Source organism: Pleurodeles waltl, chromosome 12 (genome assembly GCF_031143425.1).
Source record: "Pleurodeles waltl isolate 20211129_DDA chromosome 12, aPleWal1.hap1.20221129, whole genome shotgun sequence".
In the NCBI taxonomy this organism is placed as follows: domain Eukaryota; kingdom Metazoa; phylum Chordata; class Amphibia; order Caudata; family Salamandridae; genus Pleurodeles; species Pleurodeles waltl.
Window position 1 is genome coordinate 6,329,275 of NC_090451.1, and position 11,438 is coordinate 6,340,712.

Sequence of the window (11,438 nt, forward strand, 5' to 3'; positions counted from 1 at the left end):
GAAATAATTCTTCCTTCTTTCATTCCCTCTCCTTCCTCTCCAGAGGAACATTTGCTGAATACACTTGATGTTTAAAGAGCTCTTTTCATTCATGTCACCAGGCCTCTGCAGTTCAGGAAAACCGACTCCTTGTTTGTGACTTTTGGACAGCCTGGAAAAGACAAGAAGGTGACTTTTATGACTCTGAGTAGGTGGATTAAGTTGTCAATTTTTCTGGCTTTGCAAGGCTTTTTAGAATATCTTCTCTTTCAGGGATGGTCTACGAGAGGAATGGCCACCTCCTGGGTTGAATTCCAGTGAGTAACAATCTAGGAAATTCCTAGGGTGGCTACTTGGTCCTCAGAGCATACATTTGCCAAGCATTATGGCTTAATCATTTTTCTGTTTTGCATTTGAGTACCAATGTTTTGAACTCTGCATTACCCTTAGTCCATCTTGTCTTTGTCACAAACATTACATCCTGCCCACCTTCCCATCAGTCCTTTGGCAAGCGCTTGGCACCCAGGTTGGGTGCATGGGGCGAGCATTTAGGGATCCTCCTGTTCTTTCTTCCTGTTGGAAGGTGACATCACCTTACTTTGTAATGACTGTCACAAGGACGCAATGGACTAAGGCTAATGAAGATTACCAATAAGTAACCAACGCATCACCACTCTTTCTGAATATGCGTGGCTCATTCAGCAGGACTAGTTCTTTGTATGATTCCTGGATTTTCAGAAGCCCTTTGATGGCAGCACCCCCACACTGAAAATTGTTTCAGCACCACTGTACAAGGGTCAGTTGTCATGCTCATCTGCAGCGTAAATTTGTATTGAAGTAGTCTAACTCCCCAGGCCTTGTCTTTTGCTCAATTTGCCTTTGTGAGTTTTCTCTCAATCACTGTCGACTTCCTTTGATCTTTCTTTCTTCTTTCACTTCACCTTCGCCTTCAGTGTATCTTTCGGCCCTCTTAAGAGACACACCCCCTTGTAGCCACTTCTATACTTCTGTCAACTAATTATTTTCCTATCCTTTCCCCTGTAACGTTGCTGATCCTAGCTATAGCATCACTATCCAGAATCTGTTCACCTGAGTTATGTTCCTCTTATCCCCACGCATCTAATAATCAGCTCTTGGTCTCCCTCCACCTCTCACGAGACATAGTCTGAGGCAGTGTCTCCATCTTGGAGAGACAATCCCTTGCACTTGTGTTGTTCTACTGGCGCTGCCGGCTTGAGCTTAGGTCAGCAGTGGCAAAAGAAGGACTAATGGAAAGTGAACGTATACTGGAGCAACAGAGTGTATGGATTTATAAGAGCTTTATTAAATGAGAAAAAAAGAGTTTAGTTGAGAGAAAAAATGCAACCTGGCCCGTACAGGGATCAATCCCGAGACCTTCGTGTTATTAGCACCACGCTCTAACCAACTGAGCTAACCAGCCATGAGTACTACAGATATCCCTTTTCCATGTAATGCAGATAGATAGAAGAGTTGGTCTCACTATCACAATTCCTTCATACTTTTCTCCTTCCGCCCCCTGTCTGGATTACAATAACAAGAGCTGTGGAGTGCTGCACGCCAGCCTCAGTGCCACTTCTTTCACTCAATCTCACTGTGTGCTGTGATATCTTTGTAACATCGCTTTTTGCCGGAAAAAAAGGAAAGGATGGATAGTATTTTTATTCTTTTACAACAAAACCCAAAATGCATCGGCTTGCTTGGTCATTAGGTTTACAAGTCCAGCTGCTTTTGAGATATTATAATTATAGTGGTTATTCGGCGTTGGAGGTAAGAGAGTTTTTTTTAGGTCTGGCCATTCCTTCTGCTTCAAATTACTTGAGCTCATGTCAACAAAGTAACAACAAAACATAGCCAACGGTTCGTTGCTCAAGCCTTCCCTACTGCGCCTTCCCATGTCTCTCCTGCCGACCACAGTGCAGGAAATCTGAGTTTGCATTTGCGCGAAGAGACGTACAACACAAGAAGGCGCGCTTTTGTGCGCCGGGCACCACCCGGCCTGAGCATTCCTCACTGTCGTGAGATCAGTTTACTCAGCAGAGCATGACGCTGCAATTGGTTAGTAGGGCAGGCCTGACCAGAATAGTATATTTGGGGTCATGTATTTGATTGCATTTTTAAAACAGTAACAGAACTTAACTGCAATGTTTAAATAGGTCTAGACATATTTAAACAGTGTCAATTTAATAGAAGAATTGTGGACAATTCAGAGGGGAGGCACCAATGTTTTTTTTTCCCATTGGGTGGATGCGGCATTAAAGAGTTTGAAGACCACTGGTCTAAGTGGACACTAATATACCTGGATGCTCCTAAATCCTCGCAACAGATGCCAGCAAACCTGGCTGGAGAGCTACTGTGTTGGACTGATCCTGTCGATTCAAATGGTCTTTCCTAGAGAGTCGGAGGTCATGGAAATAGATGGAGTTGATGGTAATCTACAGGGCTTTGAAGTTTTCCCATCATCATCTGTCTCAAAAAAATGTGCTAGTAAAGACAGAGAATAAGGTAGCTGTCTTTTACATTAACCAACAGTGAAGCATGCATTCAAAATCCCTCAATGCAATAGCAGAACAATTGGGTTATTGGGCAGAGATCAACCTGTTGCACACGTCGGCAGTACACATCAAGGGCACCGACAATGTGATGGCAGACAGCTGAAGGTTTCCAAATTTGCTGGAGTTGACGTTATCCAGGTCGTTGTTTTGAGAGATATGCCGAGAGTTTGTGAAACCCTTTCTGGATCTCTTTTCAAACAAGGACAATGCTCATCTTTGTCGATTCTGATCCAGGCTTCCGGAACAAGGAGCCTAGGTAGTGGACGTATTGGTGATAAAGTGGCTGAGAAGTCTCCTTTATACATTCCCCCACTTTTTATTGATCCAGATGGCTCTCTTCAAGTCTCAATAGGGGCGAGGGAACTTTATTCTTGTGGGCCCTTATTGGCCAGAGATGTCATGGTTTCCTCTTCTGAACCCCTGGCTCTTCTACCTCCTTGGGTACTGCTCAAGTGTGTCTCTCTCAGAACGTCGTCCCTGACCTTCTTGCTCCAACTCACTCTATCGCTTTGGAGGTTGAGAAGTCTGGACTGCTAGCAAAGGGTCTTTCCTCTTCCTTAGTGGAGTTAATTCAGCACTCCAGCAGGCCTTCTACTTCGAAGTCTTACTCAAAGAACTGGAAGTCTTTTGAGTCGTGATGTTCTGCTCATGATCTTTTGGCACCTACCTGTAGTTTGTCTGCTATTTTGCATTTTCTTCTGAATGGGTTTCACTTGAATCTCTTTCCACTCTGAAAGCTCATTGCTTTGCGATAAAGGTTTTTAGGGACTTTTCTGTACCTTCGTCGATGTTACAATCTTTGGTGTCTAGACTGTTCTGATCTTTTGTCAATTGTAAGACCAGTTGAAAAATCCCTTTTCTCCAACTCAGAATCTTCCTACTCTTTTATAGGCTTTGCAATTTTATCTCTTTGAGGATCTGGATACTGTAGACATAAAGATTGTTTCCTATAAAGTTATTTTCCTATTTCCTATCACCTTGCTGAGAACAATTGGGGAGCTGGGAGCCTTAAAATGCTGTCCTCTCTTCATTTGATACTTTGGAAGATGGGGTAACTTTAAGGCCTAGACTTACCTTTGCTGCAAAGGTTAAGTCTATTTTTGATAGATCTTAGGAAATAATTCTTCCTTCTTTCATTCCCTCTCCTTCCTCTCCAGAGGAACATTTGCTGAATACACTTGATGTTTAAAGAGCTCTTTTCATTCATGTCACCAGGCCTCTGCAGTTCAGGAAAACCGACTCCTTGTTTGTGACTTTTGGACAGCCTGGAAAAGACAAGAAGGTGACTTTTATGACTCTGAGTAGGTGGATTAAGTTGTCAATTTTTCTGGCTTTGCAAGGCTTTTTAGAATATCTTCCAGTTCAGGATTGGTCTACGAGAGGAATGGCCACCTCCTGGGTTGAATTCCAGTGAGTAACAATCTAGGAAATTCCTAGGGTGGCTACTTGGTCCTCAGAGCATACATTTGTCAAGCATTATGGCTTAATCATTTTTCTGTTTTGCATTTGAGTACCAATGTTTTGAACTCTGCATTACCCTTAGTCCATCTTGTCTTTGTCACAAACATTACATCCTGCCCACCTTCCCATCAGTCCTTTGGCAAGGGCTTGGCACCCAGGTTGGGTGCATGGGGCTAGCATTTAGGGATCCTCCTGTTCTTTCTTCCTGTTGGAAGGTGACATCACCTTACTTTGTAATGACTGTCACAAGGACGCAATGGACTAAGGCTAATGAAGATTACCAATAAGTAACCAACGCATCACCACTCTTTCTGAATATGCGTGGCTCATTCCGCAGGACTAGTTCTTTGTATGATTCCTGGATTTTCAGAAGCCCTTTGATGGCAGCACCCCCACACTGAAAATTGTTTCAGCACCACTGTACAAGGGTCAGTTGTCATGCTCATCTGCGGCGTAAATTTGCATTGAAGTAGTCTAACTCCCCAGGCCTTGTCTTTTGTTCAATTTGCCTTTGTGAGTTTTCTCTCAATCACTGTCGACTTCCTTTGATCTTTCTTTCTTCTTTCACTTCACCTTCGCCTTCAGTGTATCTTTCGGCCCTCTTAAGAGACACACCCCCTTGTAGCCACTTCTATACTTCTGTCACCTAATTATTTTCCTATCCTTTCCCCTGTAACGTTGCTGATCCTAGCTATAGCATCACTATCCAGAATCTGTTCACCTGAGTTATGTTCCTCTTATCCCCACGCATCTAATAATCAGCTCTTGGTCTCCCTCCACCTCTCACGAGACATAGTCTGAGGCAGTGTCTCCATCTTGGAGAGACAATCCTTTGCACTTGTGTTGTTCTACTGGCGCTGCCGGCTTGAGCTTAGGTCAGCAGTGGCAAAAGAAGGACTAATGGAAAGTGAACGTATACTGGAGCAACAGAGTGTATGGATTTATAAGAGCTTTATTAAATGAGAAAAAAAGAGTTTAGTTGAGAGAAAAAATGCAACCTGGCCCGTACAGGGATCGAACCCGAGACCTTCATGTTATTAGCACCACGCTCTAACCAACTGAGCTAACCAGCCATGAGTACTACAGATATCCCTTTTCCATGTAATGCAGATAGATAGAAGAGGTGGTCTCACTATCGCAATTCCTTCATACTTTTCTCTTTCCGCACCCTGTCTGGATTACAATAACAAGAGCTGTGGAGTGCTGCACGCCAGCCTCAGTGCCTCTTCTTTCACTCAATCTCCCTGTGTGCTGTGATATCTTTGTAACATCGCTTTTTGCTGGAAAAAAAGGAAAGGATGGATAGTATTTTTATTCTTTTACAACAAAACCCAAAATGCATCGTCTTGCTTGGTCATTAGGTTTACAAGGCCAGCTGCTTTTGAGATATTATAATTATAGTGGTTATTCGGCGTTGGAGGTAAGAGAGCTTTTTTTAGGTCTGGCCATTCCTTCTGCTTCAAATTACTTGAGCTCATGTCAACAAAGTAACAACAAAACATAGCCAACGGTTCGTTGCTCAAGCCTTCCCTACTGCGCCTTCCCATGTCTCTCCTGCCGACCACAGTGCAGGAAATCTGAGTTTGCATTTGCGCGAAGAGACGTACAACACAAGAAGGCGCGCTTTTGTGCGCCGGGCACCACCCGGCCTGAGCATTCCTCACTGTCGTGAGATCAGTTTACTCAGCAGAGCATGACACTGCAATTGGTTAGTAGGGCAGGCCTGACCAGAATAGTATATTTGGGGTCATGTATTTGATTGCATTTTTAAAACAGTAACAGAACTTAACTGCAATGTTTAAATAGGTCTAGACATATTTAAACAGTGTCAATTTAATAGAAGAATTGTGGACAATTCAGAGGGGAGGCACCAATGTTTTTTTTTCCCATTGGGTGGATGCGGCATTAAAGAGTTTGAAGACCACTGGTCTAAGTGGACACTAATATACCTGGATGCTCCTAAATCCTCGCAACAGATGCCAGCAAACCTGGCTGGAGAGCTACTGTGTTGGACTGATCCTGTCGATTCAAGTGGTCTTTCCTAGAGAGTCGGAGGTCATGGAAATAGATGGAGTTGATGGTAATCTACAGGGCTTTGAAGTTTTCCCATCATCATCTGTCTCAAAAAAATGTGCTAGTAAAGACAGAGAATAAGGTAGCTGTCTTTTACATTAACCAACAGTGAAGCATGCATTCAAAATCCCTCAATGCAATAGCAGAACAATTGGGTTATTGGGCAGAGATCAACCTGTTGCACACGTCGACAGTACACATCAAGGGCACCGACAATGTGATGGCAGACAGCTGAAGGTTTCCAAATTTGCTGGAGTTGACGTTATCCAGGTCGTTGTTTTGAGAGATATGCCGAGAGTTTGTGAAACCCTTTCTGGATCTCTTTTCAAACAAGGACAATGCTCATCTTTGTCTATTCTGATCCAGGCTTCCGGAACAAGGAGCCTAGGTAGTGGACGTATTGGTGATAAAGTGGCTGAGAAGTCTCCTGTATACATTCCCCCACTTTTTATTGATCCAGATGGCTCTCTTCAAGTCTCAATAGGGGCGAGGGTACTTTATTCTTGTGGGCCCTTATTGGCCAGAGATGTCATGGTTTCCTCTTCTGAACCCCTGGCTCTTCTACCTCCTTGGGTACTGCTCAAGTGTGTCTCTCTCAGAACGTCGTCCCTGACCTTCTTGCTCCAACTCACTCTATCGCTTTGGAGGTTGAGAAGTCTGGACTGCTAGCAAAGGGTCTTTCCTCTTCCTTAGTGGAGTTAATTCAGCACTCCAGCAGGCCTTCTACTTCGAAGTCTTACTCAAAGAACTGGAAGTCTTTTGAGACGTGATGTTCTGCTCATGATCTTTTGGCACCTACCTGTAGTTTGTCTGCTATTTTGCATTTTCTTCTGAATGGGTTTCACTTGAATCTCTTTCCACTCTGAAAGCTCATTGCTTTGCGATAAAGGTTTTTAGGGACTTTTCTGAACCTTCGTCGATGTTACAATCTTTGGTGTCTAGACTGTTCTGATCTTTTGTCAATTGTAAGACCAGTTGAAAAATCCCTTTTCTCCAACTCAGAATCTTCCTACTCTTTTATAGGCTTTGCAATTTTATCTCTTTGAGGATCTGGATACTGTAGACATAAAGATTGTTTCCTATAAAGTTATTTTCCTATTTCCTATCACCTTGCTGAGAACAATTGGGGAGCTGGGAGCCTTAAAATGCTGTCCTCTCTTCATTTGATACTTTGGAAGATATGGTAACTTTAAGGCCTAGCCTTACCTTTGCTGCAAAGGTTAAGTCTATTTTTGATAGATCTTAGGAAATAATTCTTCCTTCTTTCATTCCCTCTCCTTCCTCTCCGGAGGAACATTTTCTGAATACACTTGATGTTTAAAGAGCTCTTTTCATTTATGTCACCAGGCCTCTGCAGTTCAGGAAAACCGACTCCTTGTTTGTGACTTTTGGACAGCCTGGAAAAGACAAGAAGGTGACTTTTATGACTCTGAGTAGGTGGATTAAGTTGTCAATTTTTCTGGCTTTGCAAGGCTTTTTAGAATATCTTCCAGTTCAGGGATGGTCTACGAGAGGAATGGCCACCTCCTGGGTTGAATTCCAGTGACTAACAATCTAGGAAATTCCTAGGGTGGCTACTTGGTCCTCAGAGCATACATTTGTCAAGCATTATGGCTTAATAATTTTTCTGTTTTGCATTTGAGTACCAATGTTTTGAACTCTGCATTACCCTTAGTCCATCTTGTCTTTGTCACAAACATTACATCCGGCCCACCTTCCCATCAGTCCTTTGGCAAGGGCTTGACACCCAGGTTGGGTGCATGGGGCTAGCATTTAAGGATCCTCCTGTTCTTTCTTCCTGTTGGAAGGTGACATCACCTTACTTTGTAATGACTGTCACAAGGACGCAATGGACTAAGGCTAATGAAGATTACCAATAAGTAACCAACGCATCACCATTCTTTCTGAATGTGCGTGGCTCATTCCGCAGGACTTGTTCTTTGTATGAGTCCTGGATTTTCAGAAGCCCTTTGATGGCAGCACCCCCACACTGAAAATTGTTTCAGCACCACTGTACAAGGGTCAGTTGTCATGCTCATCTGCGGCGTAAATTTGCATTGAAGTAGTCTAACTCCCCAGGCCTTGTCTTTTGCTCAATTTGCCTTTGTGAGTTTTCTCTCAATCACTGTCGACTTCCTTTGATCTTTCTTTCTTCTTTTACTTCACCTTCGCCTTCAGTGTATCTTTCGGCCCTCTTAAGAGACACACCCCCTTGTAGCCACTTCTATACTTCTGTCACCTAATTATTTTCCTATCCTTTCCCCTGTAACGTTGCTGATCCTAGCTATAGCATCACTATCCAGAATCTGTTCACCTGAGTTATGTTCCTCTTATCCCCACGCATCTAATAATCAGCTCTTGGTCTCCCTCCACCTCTCACGAGACATAGTCTGAGGCAGTGTCTCCATCTTGGAGAGACAATCCCTTGCACTTGTGTTGTTCTACTGGCGCTGCCGGCTTGAGCTTTGGTCAGCAGTGGCAAAAGAAGGACTAATGGAAAGTGAACATATACTGGAGCAACAGAGTGTATGGATTTATAAGAGCTTGATTAAATGAGAAAAAAAGAGTTTAGTTGAGAGAAAAAATACAACCTGGCCCGTACGGGGATCGAACCCGCGACCTTGGCGTTATTAGCACCACGCTCTAACCAACTGAACTAACCGGCCATGAGTACTAAAGATATCCTTTTTCCATGTAATGCAGATAGATAGAAGAGTTGGTCACACTATCGCAATTCCTTCATACTTTTCTCCTTCCGCCCCCTGTCTGGATTACAATAACAAGAGCTGTGGAGTGCTGCACGCCAGCCTCAGTGCCTCTTCTTTCACTCAATCTCACTGTGTGCTGTGATATCTTTGTAACATCGCTTGTTGCCGGAAAAAAAGGAAAGGATGGATAGTATTTTTATTCTTTTACAACAAAACCCAAAATGCATCGGCTTGCTTGCTCATTAAGTTTACAAGGCCAGCTGCTTTTGAGATATTATAATTATAGTGGTTATTCGGCGTTGGAGGGAAGAGAGTTTTTTTTAGGTCTGGCCGTTCCTTCTGCTTCAAATTACTTGAGCTCATGTCAACAAAGTAACAACAAAACATAGCCAACGGTTCGTTGCTCAAGCCTTCCCTACTGCGCCTTCCCATGTCTCTCCTGCCGACCACAGTGCAGGAAATCTGAGTTTGCATTTGCGCGAAGAGACGTACAACACAAGAAGGCGCGATTTTGTGCGCCGGGCACCATCCGGCCTGTGCATTCCTCACTGTCATGAGATCAGTTTACTCAGCAGAGCATGACGCTGCAATTGGTTAGTAGGGCAGGCCTGACCAGAATAGTATATTTGGGGTCATGTATTTGATTGCATTTTTAAAACAGTAACAGAACTTAACTGCAATGTTTAAATAGGTCTAGACATATTTAAACAGTGTCAATTTAATAGAAGAATTGTGGACAATTCAGAGGGGAGGCACCAATGTTTTTTTTTCCCATTGGGTGGATGCAGCATTAAAGAGTTTGAAGACCACTGGTCTAAGTGGACACTAATATACCTGGATGCTCCTGAATCCTCGCAACAGATGCCAGCAAACCTGGCTGGAGAGCTACTGTGTTGGACTGATCCTGTCGATTCAAGTGGTCTTTCCTAGAGAGTCGGAGGTCATGGAAATAGATGGAGTTGATGGTAATCTACAGGGCTTTGAAGTTTTCCCATCATCATCTGTCTCAAAAAAATGTGCTAGTAAAGACAGAGAATAAGGTAGCTGTCTTTTACATTAACCAACAGTGAAGCATGCATTCAAAATCCTTCAATGCAATAGCAGAACAATTGGGTTATTGGGCAGAGATCAACCTGTTGCACACGTCGGCAGTACACATCAAGGGCACCGACAATGTGATGGCAGACAGCTGGAGGTTTCCAAATTTGCTGGAGTTGACGTTATCCAGGTCGTTGTTTTGAGAGATATGCCGAGAGTTTGTGAAACCCTTTCTGGATCTCTTTTCAAACAAGGACAATGCTCATCTTTGTCGATTCTGATCCAGGCTTCCGGAACAAGGAGCCTAGGTAGTGGACGTATTGGTGATAAAGTGGCTGAGAAGTCTCCTTTGTACATTCCCCCACTTTTTATTGATCCAGATGGTTCTCTTCAAGTCTCAGAAGGGGGGAGGGAACCTTATTCTTGTGGGCCCTTATTGGCCAGAGATGTCATGGTTTCCTCTTCTGAACCCCTGGCTCTTCTACCTCCTTGGGTACTGCTCAAGTGTGTCTCTCTCAGAACGTCGTCCCTGACCTTCTTGCTCCAACTCACTCTATCGCTTTGGAGGTTGAGAAGTCTGGACTGCTAGCAAAGGGTCTTTCCTCTTCCTTAGTGGAGTTAATTCAGCACTCCAGCAGGCCTTCTACTTCGAAGTCTTACTCAAAGAACTGGAAGTCTTTTGAGACGTGATGTTCAGCTCATGATCTTTTGGCACCTACCTGTAGTTTGTCTGCTATTTTGCATTTTCTTCTGAATGGGTTTCACTTGAATCTCTTTCCACTCTGAAAGCTCATTGCTTTGCGATAAAGGTTTTTAGGGACTTTTCTGTACCTTCGTCGATGTTACAGTCTTTGGTGTCTAGACTGTTCTGATCTTTTGTCAATTGTAAGACCAGTTGAAAAATCCCTTTTCTCCAACTCAGAATCTTCTTACTCTTTTATAGGCTTTGCAATTTTATCTCTTTGAGGATCTGGATACTGTAGACATAAAGATTGTTTCCTATAAAGTTATTTTCCTATTTCCTATCACCTTGCTGAGAACAATTGGGGAGCTGGGAGCCTTAAAATGCTGTCCTCTCTTCATTTGATACTTTGGAAGATATGGTAACTTTAAGGCCTAGCCTTACCTTTGCTGCAAAGGTTAAGTCTATTTTTGATAGATCTTAGGAAATAATTCTTCCTTATTTCATTCCCTCTCCTTCCTCTCCGGAGGAACATTTTCTGAATACACTTGATGTTTAAAGAGCTCTTTTCATTTATGTCACCAGGCCTCTGCAGTTCAGGAAAACCGACTCCTTGTTTGTGACTTTTGGACAGCCTGGAAAAGACAAGAAGGTGACTTTTATGACTCTGAGTAGGTGGATTAAGTTGTCAATTTTTCTGGCTTTGCAAGGCTTTTTAGAATATCTTCCAGTTCAGGGATGGTCTACGAGAGGAATGGCCACCTCCTGGGTTGAATTCCAGTGAGTAACAATCTAGGAAATTCCTAGGGTGGCTACTTGGTCCTCAGAGCATACATTTGTCAAGCATTATGGCTTAATAATTTTTCTGTTTTGCATTTGAGTACCAATGTTTTGAACTCTGCATTACCCTTAGTCCATCTTGTC

General features: G+C 43.2%; 1 non-coding gene across 1 annotated transcript; it reads right to left on the bottom strand.

Annotated features, from left to right (window-relative positions):
- Positions 1-8,678: 8,678 nt before the first annotated feature.
- Positions 8,679-8,752, bottom strand: TRNAI-AAU (transfer RNA isoleucine (anticodon AAU)). Its single transcript has one exon. It is a non-coding gene; the product is annotated as a tRNA-Ile (tRNA).
- Between the last annotated feature and the right edge of the window lie 2,686 nt (positions 8,753-11,438).